The sequence below is a fragment of the Tupaia chinensis genome, unplaced genomic scaffold (genome assembly GCF_000334495.1).
Source record: "Tupaia chinensis unplaced genomic scaffold, TupChi_1.0 Scaffold000077_1, whole genome shotgun sequence".
Classification (NCBI taxonomy): Eukaryota; Metazoa; Chordata; class Mammalia; order Scandentia; family Tupaiidae; genus Tupaia; species Tupaia belangeri.
The window spans coordinates 3,414,038-3,430,105 of NW_006159538.1; the positions used below are offsets into that span (position 1 = coordinate 3,414,038).

Consider the following 16,068-nt stretch of genomic DNA (forward strand, 5'->3'; position numbering starts at 1 on the left):
ATTTCACATCCCCGAGCTCTAATCCCGGCTCTCTCTTCTTTGCATTAGTGATATAGCTTGGAAGTAGTCACTTAACCTCACCGAGAGTCTTTTTTTTTTTTTAACTTATTTACTTATTCCACGAATGAAAGAGATTGAAAGAGACAGAGTTAGAGAGACAGCACCCCCAACAGGGTCTCTATGCTATAATCCACCCCAGCCCCAGATGCACCACTGTCTCAGAGTTCTTCTCCTTCATGCATCTACAGGGTTTGAGGGTACAGGGGTAAAAGAGAAAAGACAGCAATGTCTGATGCTCAAGAAATGGGGGCTCCCTCCTCCTTGCCTTGAATTTAGCAACAGACCAAGCTCAATGCCTTCCCCTCCCCAGCTTGTCCTCCATCACTATTCCCCACATTCAGGGAGCAATTTCCCCGAAGGCCTCGTGATCTCAGTCCAACCAGAGAGGAGCAGATCTGAGCTTGGTGGGACTCCCATGCCGGATAGACTTCAGCTTCCCAGCAACCCCAGGCAGACCCGCACTGGCACAACAGCTTCTGCTTGCAAGAGCTTACAGGATGCCAGGCACCGCCCTGAGTAGAGCAAGTATGTTGGCATAAGGTTACTGCCTTACAATAAGCCTCCAGGTTGGTAGCATCATCCCCATTTTATAGATGAGGAAAGCGAGACGGAAGAGCTCATGACCTGCCCAGATTACAAACTTTCAAAGTGTTGGTCTGGGGGAACAGAAGGTGTTGTAATGGTTATGTTGCTGGACTCCCACATGGATGACCGAGGCTCAAGTCTTGAACCCAATGACTTAAATCCCACACCGGGTGCATGTGTGTGCTTGCCCAAATTCCTTAGAGGACAGTGGAAGAGAACAGATTGTGGCATGGACATCTCCCCGAAGAGATGATTTCTCACCTTCTGTCTCTCCATTGAGTGCACATGCCCTATGGCAAAAATCTCTTAAAAAAAAAAAGGCATTGGTTTGGTGAACTCAGAGGGTCTGGCTTCAAAGTCCAGCTTTTAATTTTTTAGTGATTTTTGCTATAGGACATGTACACTCACTGGAGAGACAGAGAAACAGAAAGCGAGAAACCACCCCCCGGGAGGTGGCCACACCACAATCCCTTCTCCTCCATTCTCCTCTCGGGATTTTGAGCCGGCACATACAGACACCTGGCGTGAGTTGCAAGCTGCTGAGTCCTGGACTCGAATCACGGTCAGCCATGTGCCAAGCCCAGATTTAAAAGAACATTATAATACCTCCAGTGGTGGCACTGAGCCCAGACCACAGCCTCCCTCAGGGGCTGGCACACGATACCTGTTGGACAAGAAGGAGGCAGAAGCTCATCGAGGTTAGCTCCACAGTACCTCCACAGCCCCTCGGGGGCTCCAAGACACCAGCCTGAGGACCTTGGCACCAAATCCTTCCTCAGTTAGGAGTGGAAGGGAGGATAGGGCAGGGAAGAAAAGGAGAGGAAGGGAGGACTGTTCTGATGCTTCCCACATCTGCCACGGGCCTGGGGCTCCTGTCCCCGCATCCTCACTTCCTGCCACTCAGCTCTAGCGGCCCTCCAGAGGTCTGCGTTCTGTCTGACTGATTACCACCACCGACTTCCGCGCCTCTCTGAAATGGCTCATGGGAGCTGTAAGGTCCATTAGCTGTGAAAGCCTTTGGCAGTCTCCGACTCAAAGGAGACAAATGTGGAAACAGGAGCCCGGGGAACTGTCCGCAATAAAACTCACCTGGATGTGCTTAATAAGAGGGAACAAACAGCAGCCAGCCGGCCCCTGGCAGGACTGGACTCATGCCAGATGTTTGACTAATGGGTCCTCAGAGAGGGGCCTCATTCGGGCCCAGGGAAGAGAAGGGGGGGCTGCTGTGGGCCTAGAAACAGGAAGCAGCCCTATTGCCGACATAAGAAACCTCTCAGCCTGTCTGGCCTTCATCCCTTTCTTCCATCTAGCGCCAATCAAGCCTGTTGCTAAGGAGCTACAGGGTCTCTAACGGGAAAATGTCTTTGCTACTCGTCTCCTAAATCTCATCTTGGTTACAGGTGGGGTTGCCTCCCTGGTCCCTGACTCAGGAACACAGACCAGACCCAAGCCACTACCCTGCCTAGAGCCCAACACACAGTTGGAGATACACCAGAGAGGACTAACAGTCGATGGTCCCCAGGGCCTGGTGCCATCCCATGTCTGAATGCTAGGCCTGCTGTCCAGACCAGAATGCAGTTCTGCAAACCTCCGGAACAAAATGTCCCTGAGTACGTAAGGCATACAGGCCTTGTGCTGCAGTAGAATCAGGGAAGAGTGCCCCCTGCAGGGGAGAGGCGACTCACACCCACAAACAGCCAGCAGACAGCAAGACTTCCAGTGAGGATGCTCTCAGGGAAGCCTCCTGAAGTCACCCCAGATTTAATGCCTACACCCTGACCAGAGGAGGCGGCCCTCTTCAGGGCTCCCAGGCCCAAACATTTCTGGTATCGTCATAGCATTTATCAAACTCCGGGGCCCTGGTTCTCCAAGTGGGGTCTGTAGACCATCTGCATCAGGTTCTCTGAGGGTCTCTTTTTTTTTTTTTTTTTTGAGAGGGTTTTGTTATAGGGCACGTGCACTCGCCAGAAAAAGAGAGAGAGAGACAGAGACAGAAAGCGAGAAATCACCCCCCAGGCGGGATGGCCACGCTGCAGTCCCTTCTCCTCCGTTCTCCTCTTGGGCATGTACACACACGCCCCTGGCGTGAGTTTTAAGCCACCAGGTCCAAGACTCGAACTGCGGTTGACTACATGGGAGTCCAGTGACAAAGCCATTATGCCAACTGCTGGTCCCATGGTTCTCTGAGGGTTTCTAAGGAATAGTTCCCATGTCCCACACAGACGCACTCACCAGAACCTCCGAGAGTCCTGAGAGTCTTTTCAGCAGACCCACGGCTGACTTTCATGCCCCAGCAATTTGGAGAAGCACAGCTGTAGTGAGTCTCTGCTCCTCGGTTTGTCTGTTTCCTGTTTCCCTGCCAGCTCTGCAAATCTGGGGTCACTCCCAGCTGCTCCAGGCCTGGCATGCAGTAGGCTTTCAGTAAATGAGGAATAAATACAAGAAAGTAAAATCTGACCTAAGACCTGAGGGCACATTTTGGATAAGTAAAGACAGAAGAATGGCATAGCAGATGGAGGGGAGATGGCACATGAAGGCAGTTACAGGAAAGGGCTGAACTGGAGAAAGAGCCAGCGTGAACACACATCGTACAGGTCCTGGGACCCAGAAAGCTAGCGCCAGTCTGCCGGCAACCTCAACTCCTTCACAGCCCTTTGGTTTCCCTGGGGGATCTGTGGAATCCTGTCTACACACTTAGCATTCCCCTATTATCTTGCTTTCCTTCTTATTTGTTTTATATGCTCCAGGCCCCTTTTGATAATTTATTAATTATGAAATGCCATCTCTGCAAAACAGACTATGTATACATAATGTATAAGGTATAGCAAACACCTATATTTACAGATGTATATACCTGATATCCAGAAATAATCCATCTTAGAAATAAAACCAAGAAAGCCCCCTGCATGTCTTTCTTGATCTCATGTCTGCTTTTTCCTGTGGGACAGACCATTACCCTAACTTTTGTGCTTACGACTCACTTCTCTTCTTTACAGCTTTATTACACATGAGTTTTGCAAGGTTTTCTTACTTGACGTAAGTGGTGTCATATTGTATAAAGCAATTTGCTTTTTTTTCCAGTCAGCATTATGTTTATGAAATTCCTTTCAGTTGCTATATGTGGTTATGGTCTATTTATTTTCACTGCTGTATGGTATTTCATTATAAAAATCGATTGCAATTCATTTATGCATTCTCCTATCGATAGATATTTGAGTGGTTTCCCAGTTTTTGCTAAAATAGACAGTGCTGCTATAAATATTCTTCTAAATGTCTCCTGATGAACATGTGCCAATTTCTCCAGGGTTTTCCAGCTAGGGGTGGAATTCCTAAGGCACAGTTTGTACATCTTTCACTTTACCAGTATCCAAATTATTGTGACACGATTGTAGCCATTTATACTCTTACCAGCAATACATAAACTCACTTAGCTCCATATCCTTTCCGGTGCGTGATGCTGTCAGGTTTTCAACTTTTGCCAGTTTGGGTGTAAGTGGGTATAAATACTGTATTTTAACCAGCATGTCACCACTGAACCCATGAAGTTAAAAGTCTCTTCAAATTACTTTGTTTGCTTTGATTTAGTTTGTGGTTTGTAAGTTGAGTTTCCTCTACTACAAATTGCCTGTTCGTATGCTTTGCTCATTTTCCTATCTGATGGCTTTTCATCAGATAGGGGTCATATTTTCCTGGCCTCTGGTTCTGATGCTGTTGACCTGCCACTTGCCTGCTCCCAGCAGACTACCATGAACCAAGCAAATCTCTGAAACTATCACATCACAGCACCTACAACCCTACACAGTTGACCATAGTGAGAGACCAGAGAAAGACTGCACACCCCTTGGTCTCTTGACTTTACAGCACCTGAGCCACTTCCTCTAGCAATAGAATATATATAGGCATTGGAGTCAGACCCATGCAGACCTGAATCCTGCTTCTGTCCCTTACTAGCTAAAATATTTTCTTACCTACTTTGAGCTTCTATCTGTACAATAGAGATAATAACACCAATCTCATGGAGGTTTTTTCCCCCCCATTTTAAGGTGAGGATAAAAATAACTGGAGAGAACTATGCCATATTGTGTGTGCAGTGCCTGCTACATGGAAGTGTTATCATTCTATTCTACTCTACCCTCACCTATAGTTTGCAGTCATCTCTCCCAGACCTGGGCCCTAAGTCCTAGCTCATTTCATTAGTGCCTGCTCCACCTTCAACTAGGCTTCTGTCCTTGGAGGGCTGTGATCCCACTGAAAACCTCAGCTCTTTGTTTGGGACTCCCCAAGATATCATCAACTTGTTTGAACATCCTTCAATCATGGGGTTTGGTGCCCAGACTTGTTTCTCTTACCGGGCACCTGCTCCTGTTGAGAATTCTATCTTGTCCTTGTCCTTCTCTCCTCTAAGGACTCCATCATACCACTCTTTTGAGTTTATCTCCTCCTTAGTTAGCTACTTTTTTTAAGGTTTTGCCATAGGGCACATGTGCTCACTGGAGAAACACAGAGAGGAACAATGAGAGAAAAAGTGAGAAACCATCTCTCCGGTGGGGGAGAGGGAATGGCCAGGCTGCAATTCCTTCTTCTCCCTTCTCCTGTTGGGATTTTGGGCACACACACACACACACACACACACACACACAGTGTGATTTTCATGCCACAGGATCTGGTACTTGAAGGTTGGCCATGTGAGAGTTGGTGCCTTAACCATCATGCCACCTGCTGGCCAGGCTAGCTAGTTCTTAACACTTGCTCTCTTAGCCTTTTCTCCTTTGCATCCTCACTGGCATGCCCTGGGTCTTGCTGCCAGTTTACTTTGTAACATCCTAGACAGTAGCACATAAAGCCTACTGACCCCAATGATTCACTACAAGACCCCCAAACCTAACCCACCAGCCCTGATTTTTCTTCCCCAAGATCTACGTCTACATTTCCAAACTGCTACTTGATCATTTGATGTTCCGTGCCAAACATAATTTGCCTGGATATTCAATGGGAGCCTAAAACCCAGTTCACTTAAAGTTGAAGTGACTGTCTTCCCTGTTTTCCCTCCTTACTCTCCTCTCAGGTACAGGTCAAAAGGCACCTCCCCTGGAAACATACACCTGCCTCCCCCAGCTAGAGGTTGGCTCTGTCCTTCCAGCTGCCACTATTCTGCTCTGACCTCAACTAGGGCACTGACCATATTGAACAATATGACTAGGTTATGAACCCACCCTGCCCCACTGGACTTGAGACTGTTGGGGCAGCTTCTACATCAACTCATCTTTCGGTGCTTAGCACACAGCTGAGGCCTGACACACAGTAGTTAACTTACAAAGAATGGGCTGAATAATGAATGAACTGAGGCCCAAGGAGCAGGAGAGATTTCCCAGGCATACAGCAAGTGAGTGAGGGCCTGGGACCCCAATCCTGGTCTCCCTGCTCCTTGTCCTGTGCCTCCTTCAGTGAGAAGAAAAGAAGAGAGAATCTGTTAAGAAGATCAGGTCAGTGGGAGTGCCCAGGAGTAGTGCCCAGCCTGAAACCAGCTTCCTCAAACACTGGTCCCATTGTAAGACAGACTCCTTCCCTCAAACTACCAACTTCCCATCTCCAGATATAAACCTAATGATGCCAAGAGAACAATCTAATCAAAGCACTTTCACAGCCCTAAAGAAATTGCTGCTGGAAGCACTTATAGATAATTAGCTTTTACATGGAATGGGATGGGCCTGGGCCCTGAGCCAGACTTTCCCTCCAAGAGGGCATGCAAGAGGTAATGAGGATGGTCTTCCCTGGTCATCACCTGGGTGGCAGGACCAATGCACCTGGAGACTGGACACAGAGGGAACTGGTGAAAGTGGAGATTCTTCCTAGGGAGAAGGAGGTGCATAAGAAGGATTGAATCCATGCAGTTGAAGAATTCAAAGTGTTCAGTAAATATCATGTCAGATTTATGACTAGAGTTCTTCTGGTTACTGAAAAAGCATCAGCAGTGGCCGTTATGCAAAATCTGAGGGACACAGGCAAGAATACAATAGCCCATCATGTGTCACTGGGGCTGGTCTACTGCTTCGTAGTTTCATTTTTTTTAAGTGTTTCTTTTTATTCCATGAGTTTAGTTTTTAGTGAAAGGCAGAAGAGTTGGTTGCTAGGGACCAGCAGTTAGCATAATGGCATGTCGCTGAACTCCCATGTAGTCAACCATGGTTCAAGTCCTGGACCCGGTGGCTTAAACTCACGCCGGACACAGGTGAGTGCATGCCCAAGACCCCAAGAGGAGAATGGAGGAGAGGGGATTGTGGCGTGGCCATCCTCCCTGAGGGGGGGGGGTGGTGATTTCTCGCTTTCTGTCTCTTTGTCTCTCTGGCGAGCGCACACACCCTGTAGCAAAATCCTCTCCAAAAAAATAAAGAGTTGGTTGCTGGATTGTAATAATCAAACAGAATCATGCCAATGCAGTTAAAAACTCAGCCACAGGCTTCAAAAATTATCTAAAGACCTCCAAATTTTCTTCTTCAGCTTCCTGTCCACTTAGACACATTTTTATGCAGAAAATCATAAGACTAGTGGGAATCACAGAGACTAGAATTCAGCTCACATTTGTCCAAGATATAGTCAAAGAAAAATTGAGTTATAATCAGAGAAGGAGGCAAGGCTCATGCCCAAATAAGTAAAGACAAGTGAAGATCCCAGGGACAGGGCAGAGCATTTGATAGAATGATCCATGAGTCAGAAGCAGAATTCCAATGTGGAGTATAAATCAGAAAGGAGCAGGTTCAGGATAAAGTTTATGAACAGTATGAGTGAAGTATTGTTTTATGGAATGGTGAGAAAGCTACTGGCTCAACGGATAGATATAGAAACTAAAGCAGGTCTGCAACATGATAATATTATCCTCCTCTATCCTATATAATAATATATCCCAGGCCCCACACAAGCTCTTTTGCTATTTCAAACAAGAATCTGTGGTTAAAAACTAAGTATCAACATGGGTAAATACAATGATTAATATGTAAGAGGGAACAGAACATAGATGGAAAGGATTATAGAACCAGTTTGGCAGGCAAGTCAATGAGCTAGAGAGAGATGCATAGGCAGAGAAAGCGGAGATGAGTTACTTAAGTGGAGAGAAATCATGGATTGAATCACTTGAAAGTATAAATAGAAAATATTTTCTTTGCCAAACAGATGATTTTCATTGAAGCAGATTTTCAAACAGATGCTCTAAAAGCATTTGGGGATAGACTTCCCTCTGGGCTAGGGTTACTAGGCATGTATTGATATGAAATGATCAAGTTTTCAGCAGAGCACTACTGGGCACAGTGGGGATCTGAATTGTACTAAAGTGCTTATAGATCACTAATTCCCAGCCTTGTCCTCAGATGATATGAATCATCTCAGTTGGTGTTTTGTTTTGTTTCATTTTATTTGGTTTTAAATATTGTTATCTGGGCTTTACCACCAGAAATTTGAATCTAATTGGTCTGTAGTGTAATCTTGGCAAAGTAATTTTTAAAACCTCTTGGTAGATCTAATGGCGATTCTGGGTTGGGCATTACTGTTCTAGTGGTATCTGGGGTACAAGAAAGTTGTGCAACCTCCAGAGTGAGAAAACCCTGGACTATTACTAACGGTGAGATGAGTAGGTCACTCACCTTCTCTGACTATCATTTTCTATTACTTAAAATGGTAATAATATCATATTTAATCAAATAAAGAATTCACTATTGACAACATTCCTCCTGAAATCAACAATGAGACAAAAACATCTATTATCAACCCTCCTGGTTAACATCATACTGACCAATGCAATTAGGTGAGAGAAAGAACTCAAAAGGTATAATGATGGAAAAAGCAAGAATTATTTATAGGTGATGTGACTGTATACATAGAGAACGCAAAAGAATCTATATGCTATTAAAATTAGTAAGTAAGGGACCAGAAGATGACATAATGGTTATGTTGCTGGACTCCCATGTAGTTGACTACAGTTTGAGTCCCAGACCCGGTGGCTTGAAACTCACGCTGGGCACATGCATGTGCATAACCAAAATCCTTAGAGGAGAATGGAGGAGAAGGGATTGTGGCATCATCAATCCTCCTAGGAGGTGATTTTTTGCTTTCTGTTTCTCTGTGTCTCTCTCTCTCTCAGGTGATAGCAAAAACCTCTCTAAAAATAATGGGAGCTGGCAGGTTGTGTGGTGGTTTAGGGCACTGGACTCCTACATTGGCTGATTGCAGTTCAAGTCCTGGACCTGGCAGCTTGCTTTTTCACTTTCTCTCTCTCTCCCTCTCTTTTTCCCTCCCTCCCTCCCTCCCTCTCTGGTCAAATTAAAATAAATAAATAAATTAAATTAAATAATTATTTTTAAAAATATTAATAAGTGAACTTAGCAATATTATTGTGTTATATTTGTATTAGAAATAACAAATAAAAGATTTAACATTTTCAAATACCACTTATATTAGCATAAGACATAATTAAGAATAATCTTAAAAAGATGTGCAATCTTAAAAAGAATTTTCAGCACTGAAAATTCAAAACAGTGCTAAAAGAAATTAAACACAATTATATTAAGTAGAAAGAAATACTATGTTCATAAATTAAAACATCTTATTGTTTAAAATCTCAATTATCCAAAAATTTATCTATAAATATAAAGAAATCCCAATCAAAATCTTAGCAAGTATTTTTTGACATTGGCAAATTAATTTTTGTCTAGAGATTTTTGCTATAGAGGGCATGCACTCACCAGAGAGACAGAAAGTGAGAAATCACTCCCCACCCCAGGGAAGAGGGCCACATTGCAATCCCTTCTTCTTCATTCTCCTCTTGGAATTTTTGGCATGCACATACACATGCCCAGCATGTCTTAAGCTGCCTGGTCCAGGACTTGAACCATAGTTGACCATGTGGGAGTCCAGCGACATAACCATTATGCCATCCACTGGTCCCAACACTGACAAATTAATTCTAAAATATATGTAGAGTGCAAAAAGAAAAACTTCAGAATTATCCACATAATCCTAAAGAAAAACAAAGTTGAAGGATTTATACTAACAAAGTGTACCAGACTACAGGGGCAGTGGCATATTGGCACAAGAATGTGTAAAAAAGACTAATGGAATAGGGGGTAAGAGTCTAAAAACAGACTCATGCATATCTCACCACTTCACTTAGAAAAAGGCATCCCTGCCATTCAGAGGTAAAGGTATAGTCTTTTGATTAATGGTGCTGGCTAAATTGGGTATCCATTTGGGAAAAAATGAATCTTGAACACCATTACAAAAATTAATTGGAAATGAATCATAAGGCAAACTGTGAAAAGTAAAATAGCAAAGTTCATAGGAGTAAAGAGAGAATATCTTCATGATTTGGGGGAAAAAAGAGCAATGATTTCAGAAATGAACACAAGCATCGGTAAGTACAAAAGAAAAGATCAATAAATTGGATGTTAACAAAATTAAGAGTTTCTATTTATCAAAAGGCACCATTAAGAAAATGAAGAAGAAAACCACAGGCTGACAATATATAGTGTCTCTCTCTCTCTCTCTCTCTCTCTCTCTCATGTATATATATACACACACACACACATATATATACATATATATATACACATACACAGAGGATTCAAATGTAGATTATTTAATTTGTAAATCAATAAGTAAATAATAAATATCAATATTTTTAAATGGGCAATATTCTCAGACTGACATTTCTCAAAATAAATAAATAAATAAACAAATGGCCAATAAGAATATGAAAAGTTGCTCTCTATCATTACTCATCAAGACAATAAAAATTCAAAGCACAATGACAGGTGACTACACACCTAAGCTGATCACAGCTGGGGGCTGCATGTACAGCTCTCGCAAATCTACAAATAATGTCATTTGCTATTTAAAGCAGCTTAAGAGAAAACGAAACTCCCTTTGGAAACTGTATATGTTCATTTCCTGGTCACCCTTCCATCCTCTCCCTCTCTGTCTTTTCCTCATCCTCATCCAGGTCTGCTCCCTGTTTGTCTGTCTCTGTGAGTGACCAGAGCACCCACTGCAAGCTGTCAAGGCGTGGCTGATACTAGTATTGGTCTTGTGCTGTGAGGGCTGGCTTTTTGTCAGGGCTGTGCTCCCAGTGCCAGACCATCCCCAGGACGTGGAGTCAGACAGGGGTGCCACAGTCAAATGCAACACTGGCTGACCCACAGAAGAAAGTTCCAGGTTCAAGGTTGGAGACCTTCCTGAGTACACTGGGCACACAGATGCCCACATACTGGGGCTGGCTCAGGCTGGAGGATGAAGTGTCATGTCAAGACTCTGTTGGGGATTCATTCTCTCTCTCTCTCTCTCTCTCTCTCTCTCTCTCTCTCTCTGAAGACAAACAAATAACATCAATGAAGCTGCTAGTTCACAACCAAAATAGTTCTTGGGCCAGCCAGTGACAAGTGTTTGTCTGTCTCTGTGAGTGACCAGAGCACCCACTGCAAGCTGTCAAGGCGTGGCTGATACTAGTATTGGTCTTGTGCTGTGAGGGCTGGCTTTTTGTCAGGGCTGTGCTCCCAGTGCCAGACCATCCCCAGGACGTGGAGTCAGACAGGGGTGCCACAGTCAAATGCAACACTGGCTGACCCACAGAAGAAAGTTCCAGGTTCAAGGTTGGAGACCTTCCTGAGTACACTGGGCACACAGATGCCCACATACTGGGGCTGGCTCAGGCTGGAGGATGAAGTGTCATGTCAAGACTCTGTTGGGGATTCATTCTCTCTCTCTCTCTCTCTCTCTCTCTCTCTCTCTCTGAAGACAAACAAATAACATCAATGAAGCTGCTAGTTCACAACCAAAATAGTTCTTGGGCCAGCCAGTGACAAGATAGTTGAGGCAACTAAATCCTGCATGGCTGACAATGCAGTTCAGTCTCAGATCCAGCGGCTTGAGAAACACAGCAGGTGTCTGTGTGTCCATGCCCAAAATCCCAAGGGAAGAATAGAAGAGAAGGGATTATAGCATGGCCATCATTCATGGGGATGGTGATCTCTCTCTCTCTCTCTCTCTCTCTCTCTCTCTCTGGCAAACACACATGCCCTCTAACAAAACTAAAAAATAAAAATGAAAGTTTTTTCCACAAACCTGTACCTCCTATTTCCTCTCACCTGTGTCCTCGGTCTCCCCTCCTCACCCCAGCAGCCTCCTTGTCCTTCCTCCCTGTAAACTAGCACTTTTTTCCACCCAGGCCAAAGGGGGAGCCAGGCTGCTGGGGCCATCTCTGCACTGTGTCTGGTGCCCTGAGGAATCCTCGCTTCCCTCCAGGCACATCCTCTCCTCTCCCCAGCATCATGTTTGCCTCTGACTTATTTATCTCCTGCTCTCACTGGATTATTTGGGGTCCAGATAGAAAATGCACACTAACATTTACTCAAGCCCACTGTTTCTTACCCCACCACACACACACACACACACACACACACGTCTCACTGGGCTCTCAGACACAGGGTTCCATCTACAAACTCACAAGTACATGGGTCCAGCAGTTAGTGTAATGGCTATGTTGCTGAACTCTCATGTAGTCAACTGCGGTTCAAGTCCTGGACCCGATAACTTAAACTCACACCGGCCACGTGTGCATGTGTGCCCAAGATCCTGAGAGGAGAATGGAGGAGAAGGGATTGTGCCATGGCCATCCCCCCAGGGGGTGATTTCTTGCTTTCTGTCTCTTTGTCTCTCTCTGTCTTTCCAGCGAGCGCATGCGCCCTATAGCAAAAACGTCTCAAAAAAAAAAAAAATGTGCCCAGCTGTCTTCTAACCACTCCTAGAGGAACATCACTCCATGAGAACACTTCCGCCCTGAGAGAATGAGCACCAGAATGAGCCCAGCCAGCTCAACACCTGCTAACTTTTGTCTATCACATTACATTTTACAAAATCACTTCAGATGTTATATGATATCAGCAGAACAGGGACCTCCCAAGTGAGAAAACTGAGGCTCCTTTCCTGGGTCTCTCAGCAAACCAGTGGCAAAGGAAGCCCCAGAGTCTCTCCACTGACCCATAGCCCAGGAAGCACGGCCAGTCTCAAATGCCTCTGATGTATATATATACACACACACACACATATATATACATATATATATACACATACACAGAGGATTCAAATGTAGATTATTTAATTTGTAAATCAATAAGTAAATAATAAATATCAATATTTTTAAATGGGCAATATTCTCAGACTGACATTTCTCAAAATAAATAAATAAATAAACAAATGGCCAATAAGAATATGAAAAGTTGCTCTCTATCATTACTCATCAAGACAATAAAAATTCAAAGCACAATGACAGGTGACTACACACCTAAGCTGATCACAGCTGGGGGCTGCATGTACAGCTCTCGCAAATCTACAAATAATGTCATTTGCTATTTAAAGCAGCTTAAGAGAAAACGAAACTCCCTTTGGAAACTGTATATGTTCATTTCCTGGTCACCCTTCCATCCTCTCCCTCTCTGTCTTTTCCTCATCCTCATCCAGGTCTGCTCCCTGTTTGTCTGTCTCTGTGAGTGACCAGAGCACCCACTGCAAGCTGTCAAGGCGTGGCTGATACTAGTATTGGTCTTGTGCTGTGAGGGCTGGCTTTTTGTCAGGGCTGTGCTCCCAGTGCCAGACCATCCCCAGGACGTGGAGTCAGACAGGGGTGCCACAGTCAAATGCAACACTGGCTGACCCACAGAAGAAAGTTCCAGGTTCAAGGTTGGAGACCTTCCTGAGTACACTGGGCACACAGATGCCCACATACTGGGGCTGGCTCAGGCTGGAGGATGAAGTGTCATGTCAAGACTCTGTTGGGGATTCATTCTCTCTCTCTCTCTCTCTCTCTCTCTCTCTCTCTCTCTCTGAAGACAAACAAATAACATCAATGAAGCTGCTAGTTCACAACCAAAATAGTTCTTGGGCCAGCCAGTGACAAGATAGTTGAGGCAACTAAATCCTGCATGGCTGACAATGCAGTTCAGTCTCAGATCCAGCGGCTTGAGAAACACAGCAGGTGTCTGTGTGTCCATGCCCAAAATCCCAAGGGAAGAATAGAAGAGAAGGGATTATAGCATGGCCATCATTCATGGGGATGGTGATCTCTCTCTCTCTCTCTCTCTCTCTCTCTCTCTCTGGCAAACACACATGCCCTCTAACAAAACTAAAAAATAAAAATGAAAGTTTTTTCCACAAACCTGTACCTCCTATTTCCTCTCACCTGTGTCCTCGGTCTCCCCTCCTCACCCCAGCAGCCTCCTTGTCCTTCCTCCCTGTAAACTAGCACTTTTTTCCACCCAGGCCAAAGGGGGAGCCAGGCTGCTGGGGCCATCTCTGCACTGTGTCTGGTGCCCTGAGGAATCCTCGCTTCCCTCCAGGCACATCCTCTCCTCTCCCCAGCATCATGTTTGCCTCTGACTTATTTATCTCCTGCTCTCACTGGATTATTTGGGGTCCAGATAGAAAATGCACACTAACATTTACTCAAGCCCACTGTTTCTTACCCCACCACACACACACACACACACACACACACGTCTCACTGGGCTCTCAGACACAGGGTTCCATCTACAAACTCACAAGTACATGGGTCCAGCAGTTAGTGTAATGGCTATGTTGCTGAACTCTCATGTAGTCAACTGCGGTTCAAGTCCTGGACCCGATAACTTAAACTCACACCGGCCACGTGTGCATGTGTGCCCAAGATCCTGAGAGGAGAATGGAGGAGAAGGGATTGTGCCATGGCCATCCCCCCAGGGGGTGATTTCTTGCTTTCTGTCTCTTTGTCTCTCTCTGTCTTTCCAGCGAGCGCATGCGCCCTATAGCAAAAACGTCTCAAAAAAAAAAAAAATGTGCCCAGCTGTCTTCTAACCACTCCTAGAGGAACATCACTCCATGAGAACACTTCCGCCCTGAGAGAATGAGCACCAGAATGAGCCCAGCCAGCTCAACACCTGCTAACTTTTGTCTATCACATTACATTTTACAAAATCACTTCAGATGTTATATGATATCAGCAGAACAGGGACCTCCCAAGTGAGAAAACTGAGGCTCCTTTCCTGGGTCTCTCAGCAAACCAGTGGCAAAGGAAGCCCCAGAGTCTCTCCACTGACCCATAGCCCAGGAAGCACGGCCAGTCTCAAATGCCTCTGCTCGGCCGACTTATCCTGAGCTGTAGATCTCATCTAGGTCCACTGGCCTCTCAAAGTCTTTCCAGGGACCCACAGTCTTGGACTCAGGACCATAGAAGTTGAAGAGGGAGAGAGAGAAGTCATTGTAAATATCCAGGGCTACTGGGTGCAACAGAGGGCTGAATGCAAGTAAAGATGTTTAGCCACTCTGTCCTTGCTGAGGGCCCCTAGCATGCTTACACTCCCGCCCCACACCAGGGCCCGACTGCTCACAGAGGCCCTGCCAGGCTGTTTCGAACAAAGCCAGTCATTCTACATTCCAGTCTCAGCCCTGGGGCTGGTAAACGGGAGTGTGGGGTGCACATCGCTCCACCTCTCTGAGCATCTATCTTTTCATCCACAAATGGAGAAGAAAGCACTCCAACTCTTTACACAGTATGTATCAGCCACACACCACACACTATTCACCTGTGTGTGCAAGCCATGCTTCCAATGGGCTGAAGGGGTGGGCAAGACAGTGTCCCTTAGAGGGGAAGCCTAGATGGAGCATTGTGGGGGCATGTGGGACCCGGATCGAGGGCAGCACTGCATGCCGTGTGAGCACCAAGAAGGGAGCACAGGACAGCAGCACAGGGAGGGCCAGGGAAGGAAACATCTGAGCTGTCCCCAGAAGTGGAGGAGAAACAGCATCATCGGGACCCCCAGCCCAGGCAGAGGCTGCGAGGCAAGGAAGCCCCCAGGACCTGCAGTGGAGGAATCTCCTGGAAGGGGGAAAACTCACCTCCACAGATCATTACTTAATTCATTTCGCCTTCATGCCCACAAGACTGCAGTCCACCGTCACCCATAACAAAACAGGTCTCGAAAGGACACAAGGGCTCACGCAGGGTGAGGAGGTATTAAAGCCAGTTGTCAAGCCCAGGCCTGTTCCCAAAGGGTGAAGTGCTGGAGGGGGCCTGTTCAGAGTACACCGCCGGTGCCAGCCTCAGGTGTCTGGACTGGGACCAGAGGGAGCTAAGGGTATAGGCAGGACTCTGCTCCAAGGAGTATAGGCGTAGGTGCTCCAAGAAAGCCCTAGTTGGACTTTCTGGAGAAGCCCTGCGAGTGGGAGGTAAGTTAGAATCTGGCTCAGGGAAGAAAACCTGTTGTTCTGAATTCTTAAGCTTTGCTCCCCTCCTGCCCAGAAAGTATCTGGCCCGGCCTGCTGGTCCTGAGACCCAGAGTCCGCCAGCCTCAGCAGCCGCAGAAGGCAGCCCCAGGCAGCTTGACGGGGCTGGCGCCGGCCATCCTGGTC

The 16,068-nt window shown here is 45.9% G+C and overlaps 1 protein-coding gene across 1 annotated transcript in view; it reads right to left on the reverse strand.

Annotated features, from left to right (window-relative positions):
• The window catches only part of INSC (INSC spindle orientation adaptor protein), a 141,747-nt gene that overhangs the window by 24,651 nt on the left and 101,028 nt on the right, over positions 1-16,068 (reverse strand). The gene's annotated exons all lie outside the window — the stretch shown is intronic.